Here is a 20849-nt window from a genome sequence, read left to right as displayed (position 1 = left end):
GAGTTTTTGTTGTTTTACTTCCCCATTAGCATTTGCTGTTGGAAGTATTTTGAATTTTCAATTTTATAATGACATAAGAGGTGGAACATCTTTTCATATGTTCATTTGCCATCTGCATCTTTTTCATGACTTGTTTGTTCCATACATTGCCCATTATATTTCTGATACCTCATATTTTAAAATTATGGTATAATGCACATAACAATATTTACCATCTTAACCATTTTAAATGTACCGTTCAATGTACACGACTTTTACATTTTTGTGTGATCATCACCAACATCTATCCCTGTAACTCTTTATATCTTGTAAACTAAACTCTATATTTATTAAATAATAACTTCACATTTCCCTCTCTCTCCAACCTCTATAACCACCTAATCACCATTATATACTCTTTCTTTCTTTCTTTCTTTCTTTCTTTCTTTCTTTCTTTCTTTCTTTCTTTCTTTCTTTCTTTCTTTCTTTCTTTCTTTCTTTCTTTCTCTCTCTTCTTTCTTTCTCTCTCTCTCTCTTTCTTTCTCTTTCTTTCTTTCTTTCTTTCTTTCTTTCTTTCTTTCTTTCTTTCTTTTCTTTCTCTTTTTTTTCTTCTTTTCTTTCTCTCATTAACTGAGAGGAAGGGAAGCAGAGAGATAGACTCCTGCATGACCCCTACTGGGACTCACCCGGGCCAGCCCCCTATGAGGTAGTACTCAGCCTATCCGGGGTGTTGCTCCATTGCTCAGCAACCGAGCTATTTTTAGCCCCTGAGAGGATGTCAGGGAGCCATCCTCAGCCCCAGGGGCAAACTCACTGGAAGCAATTGAGCCATGGCTGTGGGAAAGGAAGGGAGAGAGAGAGAGAGAGAGGGAGGGAGAAAGAGAGAGAGAGAGAGAGAGAGAGAGAGAGAGAGAGAGAAGGCGTGGGGGAGAGGTGAATAAGCAGATGGTCGCTTCTCTAGTGTACTCTGACTGGAATTGAACTGGGACATCCAGACTCTGGGCCAGCACTCTATCATTGAGCCAACTGGCCAGGCAACCATTATATTTCTGGTTTTATTATTTTATTGTTCTAAGTACCTCATCTAAGTGTAATCATCAGTATTTGTGCATATTTTTGTGACTGGGTTAGTTCAGTAGTATAGTATCTTTCAGATTCAACATATTACAACATATTGCAGAACTTCTCTCCTTTTTGAAGCTGAATAATATTTCATTGTATCTATATAACACAGTTTTCCTATTCATTCATCCTTTGATGTGAACTTGGGTTGCTTCTACATTTTAATGTTGGTTGCACAAATATCTTTTCAAGACCATGTTTTAAATTTCTCTGAGCATATACACAAAAGTGGAATTGCAGGATCATATGATAATTTTATTTTTAATTTTGATAAACTTCCATATTTCTTCCCACAGCAGTTGCACTATTTTACATTTCCACCAATACTGAATAAAGGTTTCAATTTCTCCACATCCTCATAAATGCTTTTTTCCTTTATTTTGATAGTAGTTACCTAATGAGTGTGAGGTGGTATCTCATTCTAGTTTTTATTTTTAATTCCCTAATGATTAGTGATATTGTCTTTTTGTGTGTTTATTGGCCATTTATATATCTTCTTTGAAGAAATATCTGTCTTTTGTCTATTTTTTGAATCTAGTTTTTTTATGTTGTTGAGTTTAAGAATTTTCTATATTTTCTTGATATTAATATCTATCAGATATATGATCTAAAAATATGTTTTCTCATTCTGTGGATTGGCTTTTGATTCAATTGATAGTGTTTATAAATTCACCAAACTTTGGAATTTTTTAAAGTCCAATTAAAAAATATTTTTTTAACCTGTGTCTCTGGTTTTATATAAAAGGAAGCATTGCCAAACCCAACATCATGAAGCTTTAATCGTATGGTTTTTCTAAGAGTTTTATTGCTTTAGGTCCTTGACCCACTTTGAGTTTAATTTTTTATGATATTAGGCAAGGGTCCAGCTATAGTCATGTGGCTATCCACTTCCTCCAACATTATTTCTTGGAAAAAAATCTTTTTCCCATTGAATAGTGTTGGTACTTTGTTGTTGTATTTTCTAAAGTGAGAAACCAGGAGGCAGAGAGACAGACTCCTGCATGCACCCAACCAGGATCCACCTGGCATACCCACCAGGGGGCTATGCTCTGCCTATCTGGGGTGTCACTTGTTGCAACCAGAGCCATTCTAGTGCCTGAACAGAAGGCTATGGAGCCATCCTCAGTGCCCGGGGCAACTTTGCTCCAATGGAGCCTTGGCTGAGGGAAGGGTGATGAAGCAGATAAGCACTTCTCCTGTGTGCCCTGGCTGGGATTCGAACCCAGGACTTCCACACGCCAGGCAGATGCTCTACCACTGAGCCAGCCGGCCAGGTCCAGTGTTGTTACTCTTGCAAGAATCATTTGACCTTATATGTAAAGATCGATTTCTGGGCTCTCTACTTAATTTTCTTTTTAGTCTATTCTATTTATATGTCTGTATTTCTACTTTTTAAAGATTGTTATGACTAGGATATTTTGGGATTCCATAAAAATTTTAAAATAAAAAATTCAATTTCTGCAAAAAAAGTCACTTTTTGGTAGGGATTGCATTAAATCTATAGAGAGCTTTGGATAACATTGCCATTTTAATAACAGTAAGTCTTTCAATTCTTAAACACAGATGTTTTTCCATTTACTTATGTCTTCTTTAATTTCTTTCAGCAATAAAATTTTGTACTATTGTAAATGGAATTGTTTTTGTAATTTTCTATTCAGATTGTCATTGTTCATGTATAGAAATGCAAATGATTTTTGTATGTTGACTTAAAATTCTGCTATTTTATTGGGTTTATTCATTAGTTTTAATAGTATATAGTGAAATCTGTATGGTTTTCTGCATAAAAGATCACATATGCAGAGATCATTTGCCCTTTCCCAATTCTAATGTGTTTTATTTCTTTTTCTTGCCTAATTGCTCTGTCTAGAACTTCCAGTACTCTGTTTAATAGAAGTGGTGAAAGTGAGCATCCTTGCCTTCATTTTCAACATTGTATATGCTGGTCATTATGAGTTTTCAATATATGGTTTTTATTATGGTCAGGTAGTTTCCTTCTACTCTTATTTGTTGAGTGTTTTTATCATGAAAGAATATGAACTTTTGTCAGATGCCTTTTTTGCATCAATCAATATAATTATTTTTGTTCTTCATTCCATTGATGTAGCATATTGTATAAATAAGTTTTTGTATGTTGAACAATACTTGCAATCCAGAAATAAAGACTAACTGGTTATGGTATATAATCATTTTAACATGATATTAAATTATGTTTGCTAGTATTTTTGTTCATAATTTTTTATTCAATGTTTATAATAAACATTGGTCTGTAGTAGGGGTAGTCAACCTTTTTATGTTTATCATCCACTTTTGTATCTCTGTTAGTAGTAAAATTTTCTAACCGCCCACTAGTTCCACAGTAATGGTGATTTATAAAGTAGGGAAGTAACTTTACTTTATAAAATTTATAAAGCAAGTTAAAGGATATAATAATAATTACTTATCAAGTACTTTATGTTGGATTTTCGCCAAGTTTGGCAGAATAAATCTTTATAAAACAACTTACTATAGTTAAATCTATCTTTTTATTTATACTTTGATTGCTCCGCAATCGCCCACCATAAAAGCTGGGACACCCACAAGCGGGCGGTAAGGACGAGGTTGACTACTAATGGTCTGTAATTTTTTTCTTATATTTTCTTTATCTGACTTTAGTATCACAGTAATCTGGTTTTGTAGAATGAATTAGAAGTTGTTTTCCTTCTTTTCCATTTCTTTAAAAATATTGAGAAGGATTTGTATTAGTTCTTTTTTAAATGTTTGACAGAATTGATTAGTGAAACCATCAAACTTTTCTTTGTTGGGAGGTATTTTTTTTTTTTTTTTTTACTGATTCAATTTCCCTTCTATTTATAAATCTATTTGGATTTTCTAGTTCTTTATAATTTAGTCTTGGTAGGTTTATATTTTTAAGAAATTGTCTATCACATCTAAGTTATTTAATTTTTTGGTATACAGTTGTTCACAGTACCCTTTTATATCCTTTTTATTTCTGTAAAATCTGTAGTACTATCACTGATTTTATTTGTTTGAGTCTTCTTTCTTTTTCTGTAGTCCATTTAGTTAAAAAAATATCAATTTTGTCAATTGTTAATAAACATTAAAAAAAATTTAAAGTACCATATGTAGTTTAATTCTCACAATTTTGTGAATTTAATGGTTTTTCTTTTGTTATTTGTTTCTCACTTTATTCTGTCCTAATCAGTAAAGGTGCTTTAGTATCTATCTTTTAAAATCTATTACCACACAATTTTTGGCCTAATATGTGCTCTATATTGGAAAATGTCTCATGCACTTGAAAAGAATGGGTATTTTGTTGCTATCTGGTGTAATGTTTTGTATATATCTACTATATCTAGATGATTGAAGTCCTCTATTTCATTAATCAGCTTCTGTCTGTTTACTTTATTCATTATTAGGAGTTGGGTATTGAGATCTCCAATTATTATTTGCAGACTTGTTTCTCCCTTCAAGTCTGTCAGTTTTGGATTTATATATTTTGATGGTCTGTCATTAGGTGTATATAGGTTTCTTATTGTTACATGTTTTTGTGTATTTAACCTTTTATTAATATATAATATCCTTCTTATCTCTTTTAAACTTTTTAAAAAATTTTTTTTAATATTTTATTTATTCATTATAGAGAGGGGAGAGAGAGAGAGAGAGAGAGAGAGAGAGAGAAGGTGGGAGGAGCAGGAAGCATCAACTCCCATATGTGCCTTGACCAGGCAAGCCCAGGGTTTTGAACCAGCAACCTCAGCGTTTCCAGGTTGATGCTTTATCCACTGCGCCACCAAAGGCAGGCATTATAACATTTAATTTAATTAAAAATCTCTCCCCAACATAGATCTCTGGACCAGATGGTTTCACCTGAGAATTCTACCAAGGTTATAATTAACACCTATTTTATACATTCTCTTACTTGAAAATAGAATGATGAACACTTTCCAATTTATCTTATCAAGTCAATGTTACCTTAATACCACAGCAAACAAAGGTAGTACAAAACAGAAAACTAAAGACCAGTGCACTCTAGGCAATTTTATCTATTTATTTTAATGATAAGGAATAATAATAAATGATAGTGGTTAGAGGATTTGCTGTTATTTTGCTTAACAAGGGCTTGAATTCATGATCTTTGAATTGTGATGACTAACAACCACCTTTCCTCTACTAGGGGTTGTGTGGATTTTCTTTCTTAGCTCTTAATTGTTCTCTTTTTTCTAAATATTCTTCTATCTATATTAAACATGAATCACAGCATCACCACTTAACTGGAGAAGCATGGGCAAGTCACTTATTTTTCAGAGCTTAAGTTTCCTTATCTGGTCGATATGGATATGTTGGTACTGTTCTCATGAGGCTGTTGTGAAAATTAAATAAATGCTTGATAGAGTGCCTAGTGAGAGAGATTTGTTAACATCATCACTTTTTATTAAATTCTCTAAGTTGATATTTTCCAAAGGTTGTTATGTTGTACTTCAGTAAATTTATCTATTTAAGTCATTTATCAATAGAATTGAAAAGTTTATGACTTTGGTATTTTTTCTTTTTTTTTTTGAAAGAGAAAATGTTTCAGGTCATGAATGTAGCTATGCCTTAAAGAATCCATTCAGTGCTTCAGGGTTTTGTGAATTAACAAGGTAGGTGAACACATTTTCATGTTAGTGGGCTGAAACACATTCTACAGGGTATTCCCATGGAACCTGGGTTTTAAACATTTTATTGGCCTGAAAATAATGTGGTATATATAAAAGTAAGAAGAATAAAGGAAAAAGAGGAGGACACAAAAAAGGCAAAGTGGATGGAAATGGTAGACAAATGTTTTTGCAAAATCTTAGAATTCATACAATTTGGGGCAAAACAGATATCAGATAAAGTTGGAGAAATGAAAAATCAAAATTTGAGTTTCAAATTTGGCTATATAAACAAAATTTAAGCAAAAGGCATTTGTTGATTGCAATAAGATGAAAATGAACTGTGGAGTAGAATCAATTTGGTGGTCTCAAGCTTTTTGGTCAATGAATTAATCTGTCTTTGATTTAAACATCTTAACATTTCTTATTCTTGTTTGTTAAAAAAAATCTTTTAAATCATGAATTCCTTGTGGCAAATGTCTGAGGTTTAACTCAGCCACCTTATTTAAACTCTTTTATTGTCTTTAATAGTAGCAGATGTAATAGTGTCTCATATTTACTATATTGAAACAGAAAATAGAAGTGTTGGGACCCTTAAATTTCACAGAATAATATATTTCTATTTTTAAGAGTTTGTGCAGCTTGCAGGGTTTGGGGCAAATCAGTTCACTTCCTTGAACCTTGAACCTTTTCAGAGTCTCAACTCTGAAAAGAAGATGATGAGGACTTTCCTGCTAACCTCACAAGTTTTGAGTTGTTTGGGTGTTACTAAATGAAAAAAATATATTTAAAATGCTTTGTAAATTGTTCAGCAATTTACATTATTGTTTATATCATTTGATATAGACAAAAATGAGCCTGACCAGGTGGTGGCACAGTGGATAGAGCGTTGGACTGAGATGCAGAGATCCCAGGTTCAAGACCCCGAGGTCGCCAGCTTGAGTGCGGGCTCATCTGGTTTGAGCAAAGCTCACCAGCTTGGACCCAAGGTCACTGGCTTGAGCAAGGGGTTATTCCGTCTGCTGTAGCCCCACAGTCAAGGCACAAATGAGAAAGCAATCAATGAACAACTAAAAAGTGCCACGACAATAATGAGCAGTAGTAAAATACATTTTGAAATTTATTTTCAGTTTCACTACCATATTGCTAATAATCACACAGTGTTCTTTTTTCTTGTCTAGGAATTTATCTGAAGAAACCAGAAAAAAATAATTCAAAAGAAAAAATGCATCCCGATATTCATTGCAACATTACTTACCATAGCCAAGCCATAGAAGCAACCCAAGTGCCCATCAATAGACAAGTGGATAAAATAGTCATGGTACATATATACAATGGAATGTTACTCAACCATAAGAAAAAAAAAATGTGATAGCATGGATGGACCTAGCATATACTATGTGAAATAAGTCAGCCAGAGAAAGACAATTTAAAGAACAATATAAATGAACAAACAAAACAGAAACAGACTCATAGATACAGAGAACAGACATAAGGATGCCAGAAGGACAAGAGGTTGGAGGAGTGTGTGAAAAAGGTGAAGGGATTGAGGAGTACACATCAGTAGTTCCAAAATAGTCTTGAGGATGTAAACAACAGCATAGAAAACATAACCAATAATATTGTAATAACTATATGGTGCCAGTTGAGTACTACAGATATCAGGAAAAACACTTTATAAAATATATGAATGGCTAATTATTATGTCTACCTGAAACTAATAGAAAATAATATTGAATATAAACTTTGAATAAAGTAATTTAAAAATTAAAATATTAAAAAGTCAATAAAGGAGAAATAAAAGTGGAAAGAATATTTCTTCTTTTATATTTTGAGAAGATGATATTAAATTGTAGTGTAACACTAATGTTGGAATTGAAAGAACTATGTTCAAGAATTTCTTTTCCCTTTTATTAACTGGATTACCTTGGGTACGTTACCTGACTCTAGAAGTTTCAAATAATAGCAACTAGAAAGTGCGATAAGATTGTGACGAGGACTAAGAGATATGTAGCAACCATGGTTGTCGTTACTGCTATTATCACTTTGAGATGTGCAAAAACTGGTTTGTCTCTTACCTCTGTACCAAAGCAAAAAATCTCAATTTATGTTTTATTTTCCCAGTGATGTTACTGATCTTGGTGTTTCAGCATTTTTACCTAATTCATGGTCAGTTATATCTGATTATATTCCATAGTTCCGTAGATTTGTAATTTTTATTTTGTGTACTGATTGCTTATTCTTGACCTTTTAAGCTTAGCCTTGCATTTAATTTCTATCTTATTGGAAACAAAAAAAAATTAGCTAGGGAATGAAAAGTCAAACAGTGAAGAGACTGAATTTCTACTTTGTTCATATAATTTCATATTTTCTTAAGACACATAATACTTTCATTTTATAGACTGTTAAAAAATGTGCTTCCAACTCAGAAAATTTCAGGTATTCATTTGTGCAAACTTATGGTTTATGGCCATATAGAGCTGTCTGTCATTTTTCTGTGAAGTTTCACATGTGTAAATTGAGATTTGTTGCTATTCATGGAAAATTTATCAGGCCTATCAAAGGGGTGATAAGCAAGTGGGAAAGATGAGGGTCTGAAATCCTCTATTCTTATAACAAAATATAATTTCACATAAAGTATAACAATCCATCCTGGGATGAATTTAAACTTTGCTATTTGTGAAAAAGAGGAAAAATAACCACGGCAAGCGCATAAAGTTTTTGTGTTTTCCAGACAAAGCTGAGATTCCCGGCTTTACCTGGAGTATGGTTTATTTTCCCCTTTAACTATATTCTATAGAAAAAATAAAGAATGTAGTGTGTTCTTTATTTACAATCATTCAAGATTATAATAAGAATTTTCTTCCTTCTCTAGTACCATCTCTATAGAAATGGTGCAAGAAAAAATTTTAACTAGCCAGCTGCCAGTTTGAAAGGGTTGAGTAAGCAGAACTATTATGGACAGTGCGTGCTTGTCTGAAACAGCTCCTAAATGAATCTATGTAAATAAAATTCATATATCTAGAATCATATGTGACACACATTGGTAGGAAACATATATTTATTCTGTGGATTCATATATTTTTTTTTTGGTGTAAACACTGGGTATAATGTTAAATACTGGATTGAAAAAATGCAGGAGATTTGTTTTCTTCCTATATTTCCTCAAGAAACATAATTAAAATAAAATTAGAATTTAGGGACCAGTACCACAATAATTCTTTCCAAGAAACTTATCCATTTATTAGAAATATAATACTAATGCGATTAGTTTGAGAATATAATTACTGATCAATGGTTTGAGATCTTCACATTTTAAAACCTTAAATCCTTAGCCTAGACAAATGAGGCTATGGTAAACATTGCTAATTGGCAAAGTCAGCTCCATGAAAATACCCTTCTCCTTATATGTCTTCCCTGAGTAAAGGTTTCAGGTAAACACGTGACTCCTGAAGAAAAAAAGTGCAGAATGGGCTGGGTGGCCACAATCCTATCTCCTGTGTTACACTTTTTACTTATCTGAAACAAAGGAGTGATGCTGAAGGTACAGAAGCCAACTTGATACCACAGAGAAAAGGTCAGTCTGCCTCTGACAGTAGAATGGAGAAAGCAGGGAGTGATGGCATTGTTGAGCCAGCCCAGAATAGCTTAACTCCAACCATTTTTATGTGACAAACAAATTTATATTTGTATAGGTCACCTTTTCTTGATATTCTCTTCCTTGCAACTAAACCATTTTTAAAAAATTATTTTTATTTATTTATTCATTTTAGAGAAGAGAGACGAAGAGAGAGATACAGAGAGAGAAGGAGGGAGAAGCAGGAAGCATCAACTCCGTATGTGCCTTGATCAGGCAAGCCCAGGGTTTTGAACCAGCGACCTCAGTGTTCCAGGTCGATGCTTGATCCACTGTACCACCACAGATCAGGAGCAACTAAACCATTTTTAAGGGACACAGAGATCTTTCTCTCCTGCCCTCATGATATTTTTTTAATTTTTATTAATTTTTAATTTATTGTGTTTACATGGATTCAAGTGTCCCACTGAATATAACTCCCTCACCCCCACTCCTGGGCTGCTTTTTATATTCCCTATGTCCCCCTCCTCCTAACTCCCTCCCCCCTTCCCTCTAAGATTTTCTGTCCTGTTATCTATACCTCTGTTTTATATATATATATATATATATATATATATATATATATAGTTTCACTGATCTCTTGACCTTCTCTGATCTCATCTCCTCATCCACCTTCCCTCTGACTGCTGTCCCTCTGGTCCCTGTGACCCTGTCTGTGACTCTATTCTGTTTCTCAGTTCACTTTGTTCATTAGATTCCACATATATGTAAGATCTTATGACATTTTTCTTTCAGAGATCTTGCATAACCTGGCTCTTGCGTTCTTTTTCATTCCATTCTAACTGCACTCTAATCTGCTGCTCAGGGTGCCATTCCCAATGTAGACAACGCAGGTAGTACAAAGCCCCTGACTGATGATATCTGGTGTCATTCCTGCTGGCTTTTGTTCTGTGCTTGTTTCCTTTCCATCTCTGTGTCTTTATAGTGTTTCTCTGTATTTTTGGAAAGTTTTATTCTTTCCCACCTGACTCTAGCACCCCAAATTGCCTGGCTGGCTGATTCCTCATTCTGACTCTTAGTTTCAATGTCACCAACCAGGGAAGCCTTTCACAGACCTATCAATGCCAAGTGTGAACCCTCTGGTTTATGCTCTCACAACAGCCTTTATTTTCTCTAAACTATTCATCAAAATTGTAAGAAAATGATTATTTGGGTTATGAAGAAGCTATGTTTTCCATCTGCTTGATTGCAAGAGACTAAGTTCATGTGCTTATTCCAGAACCTGGCAAAGTGCATAGCAAGTGACAGAAATTCAATAAATGCTTGTTAAATGAATACACAAAAAAGAGTGGATTAATTTATTTTTAATAAACTCAGTTATATATTTCTTAAAAGCAGAGGACTCTTAGGCATATCTAAAGGCAGGAATTACCGAGGATTTATTAAAACTGTGGAATTCTTAGTCTGCCACCAACAATGGACAGCTGACCTCACCAAGAGGCCCGCAGCCTGGGCGCGTCCAGACAGTGGGACTCTGGCCAACAGGCAAGAACAGGATAGGTACCGAGCACAAGAGGCTCATCAATGCAGATCTTCCATTTATGAGATAGCCATGTCTTAGTTCTGTGTCACTGCTTCCTGACTAGGCCCCCTACTTCCCTCCAGGTTCCTTTTAGAAAAGGAGTAAAAGCCCTATCACAAGATGAGGGCAGCTAGTCTATCTACCTCAAGAGCTTTGAAAGGAGAGCTCCAGGTTGCTCAGAACTGAAAAACATGATTTACCATCACAGTGCCATTTATTTTCATCTTTGGGGAAAAATAAGATATGATGAGACATAAAGAATCATTATTTTTCAAAGGTGGATTTTATTTCTTTAACCATTTATAAGTCTCAAAAATAATTTATGACTATTTTGGGATTCATATTATATTTCAATGACTTCTGCAGCTGCTGTTCTCTTGTATACATTCTGGAGCATTCTTTCATCCAGCTAAAAGCCTGCTATTCACACACAACAGTGATGATAAAGCCAGTAGTTGGTTGATTCTGTGTGTAGCTTAGGCAGGGTGATGCATGCACATGCTGGGTGAGTGTCAAGACTCACTGCATGGGAGTGAAGAAAACCAATTACATTCTCTTTGTTCTTGTGATTGATTAAATTCTGCTTTTGTGAGCCCTGAAAAAGCTAGGCAGTATGGTGACTCTGAGTTCAGTGCTAATGTGAACAAGTATTGGCAGATACTCTCACCCCTTAGAAACATTCTGCTCATTTAGTGTATAAAGAACAACTTTGTGGTTTTTCTCAAAGTTGTGTCTCTGTTAAGATGCTTCTGTCCTTGGCCACAGTAACAAAGAATGGAGCAACCAGGAGTGTCTAAATATCCATAAGGGCAAACACTGCAAGACCTTTCTTTACTCATCCACATGTGCACAGAGTTAACATAAAATCACATGTTTACTCTATATTAAAAGATACCAAAGACTAATCCCTGGCCAGATAGCTTGGTTAGTTGGAGTGTCATCTTGGGGCATGGAGGTTGCTGGTTTGATTCCCTGGTCAGGTCACATAGGGGAGCAGCTCGATATTCCTGTCTCTCTCTCTCTCTCTCTCTCTCTCTCTCTCTCCTTGCCTCTCTCAAAAACAAAACAAAACAAAGACTTACTAGTTATATTTTTTTAACTACAATATAGACATATCATTTAGCATATATCAGCTTATTCAAAGTTTTCTCACATTTTCTGATTTAAATTACATTGGAAATGGGAAATCTTTTGAAATGTATTAATTTTACTTTAAAATAACCTTATCCCCTATGTAATCCTTTTTATTTAGCCATATCTCTTCCTTCTCACTATTGCTTTGTACATCACCATACGTCATAGCTTCTTTCTTATAGCCTTTCCCTTTCCTTTCTCTACAGGGCACCAAACTAGGCTCTCCTTCCATCAACCAAGAGACTGGGATTTTTCACAGGCACCTTCTAAGTGAACAGAAGACAGCCCAGACTCTGCTTTGGAAGCTCTGAGGATTGAGGTGTGCAAAGGGAAATTATGTCATAAAACTCTAAGTGTTCTACACTTTATCTTATTTTCACAGAATACTAAACATCACCTGGCTTTGGATTTAAGTGTGAGCCACAGCCTTGACATAAGAGATTATACACTGTGATAATGGGCAGAAAATTTCGTTCGAAACAGACTCATGATTTCTAAGCAGATGGAGCAAACAGCTGACTGGGAAGTTCAAGACTAAAGCAGGTGGCAGGATCCTCCAAACAGCACCAAATCCCCGGGTCAGGGTGCACAGTGAGAGCAGTGGCAGGGGTGAGGAACTGGAGTGCAGCCAGTATAGAGTCCGTGGATGAAAGTGTCAGTGGAGCCCAGCCAGGGCAATGACTGCCAGAAAAAAAAAGCAGATGAATCAGTCCCGAAAACAATCCTGGTCATGACCTAGTGGGAGAGGAGAGAACAGAAGGAACAGTCAGGAACCAACAGGTGGGCTGGCTGACAGGAAAGGGTCACATACTCACAGCAGGTGGCACAACAGATGAAGGAGAAATATGGGCATGGGCAGGTGCTCAGGGCACCATCAAGAGGCTGGGTCTGTGGGATAGGCAGACTGGAATCTTTTGATCCCCTCTGACTGCAGGTGCTGTTCCTAGTATGTAAAAATCAGAGGAGCCAAAGTACAACTTGTTAATTCAGGTTATTGATCTGTTTTTAAAGGAAACGGCTTGGGATGACTGGAACAATATTTATTTTTAAATGAACAGAGTAGAACTTCTTTCTCTTTGTGTAATTTTTGAAGTGCCAAAGGGAACTGAAGAGGACCAGATCGTTCTAAAGAATTTTAGTAAAACAGTGTTGTAGATGATAAAACGAATAGAAAGAAATGTTTCATTTAGCATTTACTTAAATGGTGGTGGTAGAGAGATAAACACTATTATTAGGTCAGGTGGAAAGAACTGGGTGGGAGCCAGAAGACCTTCCAGTAATCAAGCTCTGCAGTGACATACTGCTGGAGTAGGTGACTCACCTGTCCCCCAAGTCAAGTTCCAAAATCTGTACCTGGGACAATACTGATTCCCATGATTGTAGGGTGCAAAGGGGTCATCAGTCTGAAAAAGTAGATCACCTCCTGAAACAAATGAGACTCCGTCCTCAATAAGCACTGGTTCAGTTAAAGTTGAGGAACAGACTTTGGAGCCACACAGCGTTGGCCTGTGCTCCCTACTTCACTCAATTTTTGTTTCCAAAATCAAATTCATGTGTTACTGTGAAGAAGAGTGGATTTAAAAACTAATTCCAGCACAGTTATCATGCTCATAATTTGTAGTGTACTTCCTCATTCATGTTCTTATTCCATCTTTATACTAACTTAGGGACAGAGAAAGGTCTGGTATTATAAGAGGCACTTTATAGATGCAGAATTTCAGTTTAGGAATGACAAATGCCTGATGTCAATGTCAGGAGTGTGAAGGATGTGCTTCATATCAGTCTCCAATTCCAGGTCTGGTGCTCTTTCTTCTGCTTCCAGTTTCCTGTCTACTTTAGAGCAGTGGATCCCAGGAGTTTTCCCAGCCCCTCCTGGCTTTGTTTCAGCATCATGGACTTATACACTGTCAGAGAGAAATGACAGAAAGGACCATGAGCAAACTGAAAGAGGTGAGCAGGGAAAAATGAGGTTGGGGTGGGATTTAGTGAAGGGAGATATAAACATTTGCCATAAATCCATGTTTTCTTCTTCTACATACAATTTATTCCAGTTTTACAGATATGAAAACTCAAAGCCCTGGCCTATTGGCTCAGTGGTAGAGTCTCAGCCCTGTGTGTAGAAGTCCCAGGTTCAATTTCTGTCCAGGGCACACAGGAGAAATGACCATCTGCTTCTACATCCCTCTTCCTCCCCCTTCTCTCTTTTTCTCTTTCTCTCTCTCTTCCTCCACCACAGCCATGGCTCAATTGGTTTGAGCAAGTTGGCTCCAGCCACTTAGGATGACTCATGGTCTCTCCTCAGGCACAAAAATAGCTTGGTTGCCAAGCAACAGAGCAATGACCCCACATAGACATAGCATTACCTGGTAGGGGGCTTGCCTGGTGGATTCTGGTCAGGGCACATGTGGGAGTCTGTCTCTCTGCCTCCCTGCCTCTTAATAAGTAAATGAATGAATGAATGAATGAATGAATGAATGAATGTAAAAACTCAGACTTGTCACACAGAATGGGAAAGAACTAAGATTCTAAAGATTCTAACTTCAGGTACCACTCTTGTAGGGGTCTGAGGGATACTCCGGGCCCAGCGGAAAGAGGTCAGTTTTTGAAGGAAGATTTGGACCTATGTGAATAGCAGGATAAGGGACCTCAGAGATAGCAGCAACCATTCAGACTTAAAGGGGAGTGCTGGACATGAACCCAGGGACCTAGTGGGGAGGATTGTTGACCTTGTTGTTAAATAGTCTCCCTGAGAACTCCTGGCAGACTGTGTCTATCTTAGGCCATCTTTTTTTTTTCCTTTTTAAATTTTATTTAGAAAATTAAATTTAACAGATGACTTTGATCAATAAGAGTCTATAAGTTTCAGGTGACCGTTATTATAGCATTTGAACTGTTGATTATGTGGTATACCCATCACCCAAAGCAAAATCATTTTCTAGTCACAGTATATTTGTCCCGCTTTACTCCCTTTCCCCAACCCCATCACCCACATTCCCTTCTCCCTGGTAACCACTTCACTTTTATCTAGGTCTATGAGTCTCAGTTTTATATCCCACTTATGTGTGAAATCATAAAGTTCTTAGCTTTTTCTGATTTACTTATTTACCTGTAATGTTCTCAAGGTTCATCCATGGTGTTGTAACTGGAAATATATCATAATTTCTTATGGCTGAATAGTATTCCACTGTACATATATACCACATCTTCTTTATCTCATCCTCTATTGAGGAACACTTTGGTTGTTTCCATGTCTTGGCCACTGTGAAAAATGCTGCAGTAAACATGGGTGTGCATTTGTCTTTACATATCAATTTTTTCGAGTCTTTTTTGGGTAGATGATACTCAGTAAAGGGATTGCTGGGTCATATGGTACTTCTTTCTATTCTTAATTTTTTGAGGAACCATCATACTTTCTTTCATAATGGTTGTACAGTACTAATTTGCATTTCCACCAGCAGTGAATAAGGGTTCCTTTTTCTCCACAGCCTCTCCAACACTTGTTATTACTATTCTTGTTGATAATAAGCAATTTAACAGGTGAGAGGTGGTATCACAATATAGTTTTGATTAAAATTATTTCCATAGATAGTTAAGATGAGCATCTTTTCATGTATCTGATGGCCATTTGTATGTCCTCTTGGGAGTAGTGTCTGTTCAGTCCTCTCCCCATTTTTTAAATTCAATTGTTTGCTTATTTGTTGCTGAGTTTTGTGAGTTCTTTATATATTTTGGATATTGTCCCTTATTGGAGATGTTGTTTGCAAATATCATATCCCATTTAGTTAGCCATTTGTTCTGTTGTTGATTTCTTTTGCTATGCAGAAACTTTTTAGTTTGATATAGTCCCATTCATTTATTTTGTCTTTACTTCCCTTGCCTTTGGGGTGAAATTCATAAATTATTTTCTACATCCACGGTCCATGAGTTGAGTACTATGTTTTTTCTATGTAATTTATTATTTCAGATCTTATACTTAGGTCTTTGATCCAGTTCAAATTAGTTTTGTACAGGGAGACAAACTGTAGTCAAGTTTCATTCTTTTGCATGTGGCTTTTCAATTTTCCCAGCACAATTTATCAAAGAGGCTTTCTTTTCTCTATTCTTTATTTTTTTGTTCCTTTGTTGAAGATTTTTTTTGTCCATATATGTTTGGTTTATTTCTGGCCTCTCAATTCTGTTCCATTGGTTTATATATCTGTATTTTGGTCAATACTGTGCTATTTTCATTATTGTGTCTCTATAGTATAATTTGAAGTCAGATAGAGTGATATCTCTGGCTTCATTCTTTTTCCTCAGGATTCCTTTGGCTTTTGGGGATATTTTATGGCGATTTTTTGTTCTATTTCTTTAAAAAATGACATTGGATTTTGATGGGATTACATTAAATCTGTATATTGCCTTAGGTAATATGGTCATTTTCACTATGTTGACTCTTCCAATTCATAAAATATTTTTTCATTTCATTTTGTCTTTTTCAATTTCTTTCAATAATGCTTTATAGTTTTTAGTATATAGGTCTTATATATCTTTTTTTGTTTATTTTTACATTGTTTTTGTTGTTGTGATTGTAAAAGGAATTTTTTTAGTTCATTTTATGAAGTTTTCTTGTTGGCATATAGGAAAGCAATAGACTTTTGTATATTAATTTTTGCATTCTGTGAGTCTACAGTATTGGTTTATTGATTCTAATAGTTTTTTGTGGAATCTTTGGGGTTTTCTATATACAGGATCATGTTGTTTTATGAGCTCATTAAAATATCTATCATTGTTTTCTTGCATGTCTTTGAGTATTTTCATAACTTCAGTTATGAATTCTCTATTAATTAACTCCAAGGTTTCCATGTGATTAAGTTGACTTATGGAGATTTTTCATTTTCTTTCTGAACTATGTCTCTTTCTTTTGTAGCAATGGTATTCAATTTTATCTTCCTTGATGGCATTTGAAAGTGGTATTGTTAAAAACTCTAATAAAAACATTTTAAAAAATGAAATATAGAAATTAAAAATACAATTAAAAATATAAAAATTTTAGAAATAACGACAAATAAAAAAGAAAAATCCCCAAAACAAAGAGCAAAAACCAAAAAAAAAAAAAAAAAACAAAGAAAACTCTCACAAAAAATAATAAGAAATATAAAAATTAATTAAAATAAAATTTAAAAGAAGCTAAAAAGAGAAGTAAAAGAAAAATGAAAGATTTTTGTTTTGAGAGTTTTTCTGTTTTCTTCCAGATTTGGCACTGTATTATTTCTAGGCTGACCTCTTTAGGATGTTGCTGTTGCAATGAATGAAGCAGGACTGCTGCTTTGGTTGGTGTGGCATGTTGTGAGGGTTTTATGTCTTTTTTAATGATGAACTCAGTCCTCCAGGTACTCCTCCCTACTTCTCAACAGACCTGGGAACCAGACACGAATCACCTCTGTTTTTCAGGGGAGAAAGAACTCTAGATCAGTGGTCCCCAACCTTTTTTGGGCCACGGGCTGGTTTAATGTCAGAAAATATTTTCACGGACCCACTTTTAGGGTGGAACGGATAAATGTATCACGTGACCAAGACAAGCATCAAGAGTGAGTCTTAGACAGATGTAACAGAGGCAATCTGGTCATTTTTTAAAAATAAATCATCATTCAGACTTAAATATAAATAAAACGGAAATAATGTAAGTTATTTATTCTTTCTCTTGAGGACTGGTACCAAATGGCCCACAGACCAGCACTGGTTCGCGGCCCGGGGATTGGGGTCCACTGCTCTAGATAGTTAGCTGTAGTTTCTGTTTCTGCCACTCTCCATACCTCACAAAGTGAGGGAGGAGGGATCTAGGAGACTGGCTGGTGCAATCTGGCTTTCTCTGTCTCTGCACCAAGTATGGCTGCAGGCAGACTGCAGGCACATTGGTCATGAGCGCATGTACTACCGCTGCTTTGATTCAGTATCTCTCCCTCTGCACCTCAACCTCCCTGCTCCTCTCGTCAGAAGGAGACTTGGTCACTCTGGGTTTCTCCCTTCTCTGGATCTCCAGCAGATAAAAACACAGACAGTTTGGGCCTCTCTTCTCTCTGGAGTCAACAGGAAGTGTATATTATCTTCCACCCTTTTTCTCAACCCTTCCCACCTTTAGTCCTTTCAGCAGGCAGATATTTCAAGCTTAAAAACAAAAAAAAAAGAAAAAAAGAAAGAGAAAAGAAAAAAAATCCATTGCATAACTAAGTTCTTTTCATTTTTCCCTAATTTTGTCTTCTAGGAATTTTATAGTTTGTGTTTTTACATTTAGGTCTGAGATTCATTAAGAGTTAATTTTTTTGAATCATGTACAATCTCTGTATAGATAATGTTTTTTGCATGTGAATATCTAGTTTTTCTAGGACCATTTGTTGAAAAGACAGTCTTTATTCTATTGTATTGTCATTGCTTTTTTGTCAAAGATCAGATTATTTATGTGGGTCTATTTTTGTGTTCTCTAGTTCATTCTATTGTTTTATTTGCATATTCTTTCACTAATACCTCACTGGTTTGATTATTGTAGCTTTAGTAAATTTTGAAGTTAGGTGGTAATAGTTCTCCAACTTTGTTTCTCCCCCTCAGTATTATACTAGTTATTCAGAATTTTTTGCTTCTCTATATAAACTTTAGAGTCAACTTGTCAATATCAACAGAATAACTTGCTAAGATTTTTTAGAATTACAATGAATCTATACATACCTTTGGGAAGTACTGGCATCTTGAGAATATTGAGTCTTCTTATCCATAAACATGGAAATATCTCTCCATTTATCTAATTCTTTTTAAATTTCTTTTATCAGAGTTTTGTAGTCTTCCTCATATAGATTTTGTACAAATTTTATCCAAATTATACTTAAATATTTAATTTTTTTGAGACCTAATGTAAATGGTATTGTTTTTTCAAATTCTTCTTGTTCTTTGTTAGTATATAAGAAAGTAATTGACTTTTGCATATTACCTTATATCCTGCTACCTTACTGAAATTGCTTACTAGTTCTAGAAATACTTCTTTTATTTTTGTTTTCATATTTTTTGCATAGATGACTTTGTCATTTGTGAATAAGGACAGTTTTATTTCTTCCTTTCCACCTATATCTTATTTTCTTCAATCTATTAAATGGAACAAGATAGCTAGAATGGGATGGAATTGATTTTTTTGTTTCTGCAGTTTAGTTAGACTCTTGATAATACCACAGCAGCTTAGGCTCTGGTTAACTAGTTTCTCCTGAAGGCAGGCTTTAAAAAGAATGGAGAGCTCTAGTTTATTTCAAACAGGCCCCTTTTATTCTCCCCTTGCTGGAAGCACAGAGCTTTGTTTTCTCTGATATTTACTATGGGTACCTGGTTGAGCAGTTGGAGGTAAATCACACAATATTGTGGAAGGCCTTCCACCATGATAAGGTTCTCTGGAGTTTTGCACTCTCAGATTTGTTCAGCAATTCATCAGTTGAGGTGGAGGTTTTACTACTTCATAACTGTAATTTTGCTACAGTTATGATTCAGAATGTAAATACCTGATATGCATTATGTATTTTCCGATGGCTTTAGGCGACTCCGCCAGGGTCACGACCCACAGGTTATGAACTGCTGGACTAGAGCTTTTACCACAGAATTGTGATAACAAGTTTGGTTAATAAAATACTACCCATGGATATTAATTAGTTCATAAATAGGCTTCGAAATGCCAGGCATCATTCTATATTCTGGGGTAATAGTAAGCAAAACAAACAATAAAGCCCTCATAAAACTGACATTCTAGTGGGTGAGACAGACAATAATACAATAAATAAGAAAATGTATACAGGCTACTAAATAGTGATACATGCTATGAAGAAAAATGAAACATAGAGGGATAAAGAAGTGTTAGAGATATTATAGATAAGATGTTAGAAAGATTTACTGAGAAGGTAAAATCAAAGTAAAGACATATGGAAAGTAGAGATTGATTGTTACACAATTCCTATGAGTATTTGGTAGCGGGGTGTCAAGTACAAAGTTCATGAGGCATGAAGTACAGTAGGTGATCAATGCCCTTGAAACAGCATGGTGGAGTGAGGGAGTGGCTAGTGAAAGATAAAGTAAAAGAAACAAAACAAAACAATTTCATATCATGTAAGACCTAGGTGTGTTTGTAAGGCACTGGATATTTACTTTGCATAAAATGCAGTGTATAAGTAAAATGAGGTGGAACTGGATACTCCCGTACAGAGAAATGTAACATTATTTTCAGAATTTTAATATTTTTGAAACTTTTATTTTGGATTGCTTTAAGATTTATAGAGGACTTACAAAGAAAAGAATAGAGAGTCCTTATAAACCCTTCACTTAACTTCCTCTAATATTAAACATGTTGCATAAACATGGTACATTTTTCAAAATTAAGAAGTTAACATCGGTACAATATGAGTAACTAGTTTATAGACGTTATCTGGATTTCACTAGTTATTCCAGTGATGTCTCTTTCTGTGTTCTAGCATCAATCTAGAATACCACATTGCATTCAGTGACACGTTTTTAGCTCTGTTGAGAATAGCCTGAGGAGAGGCAAATTAGAGGAAAGAGACTATTTCACAAGGCTCAGGAACTAGTATCAACCAAAGAAATGTTGGCTTGAACCAAAGTGGAAGCAGTGAAGGTGGTAGGAAGTATAATAATTCTACTGGATAAATGCTGAAGATGAAAATGGTGACATCAGAGATGTAAGAGACCGAGAGGCATCAAGGATGGCCTCAGAGGTTTTGCTTGAGCATCTAGGAGGAAGAGCTGTTGTTAACTGAGATGGGACAGACTGAAAGGGGCATTCACAAGGTCTATTAAGCAA

General features: G+C 35.3%; 1 protein-coding gene across 1 annotated transcript in view; it reads left to right on the top strand.

The window, feature by feature from the left end:
• Positions 1–6973, top strand: part of CLXN (calaxin) — a 59782-nt gene extending 52809 nt beyond the window's left edge. The window contains exon 7 of the mRNA XM_066379079.1: positions 6917–6973. The gene's annotated coding sequence lies outside the window, so the exon portion shown is untranslated. The remainder of the gene's footprint in view (positions 1–6916) is intronic.
• The last annotated feature ends 13876 nt before the right edge of the window (positions 6974–20849 follow it).

This window comes from Saccopteryx leptura, chromosome 3 (genome assembly GCF_036850995.1).
Source record: "Saccopteryx leptura isolate mSacLep1 chromosome 3, mSacLep1_pri_phased_curated, whole genome shotgun sequence".
NCBI lineage: Eukaryota > Metazoa > Chordata > Mammalia > Chiroptera > Emballonuridae > Saccopteryx > Saccopteryx leptura.
The sequence above is the reverse complement of the archived record's forward strand: the minus strand, read 5'-3'. Positions and strand labels throughout refer to the sequence as shown.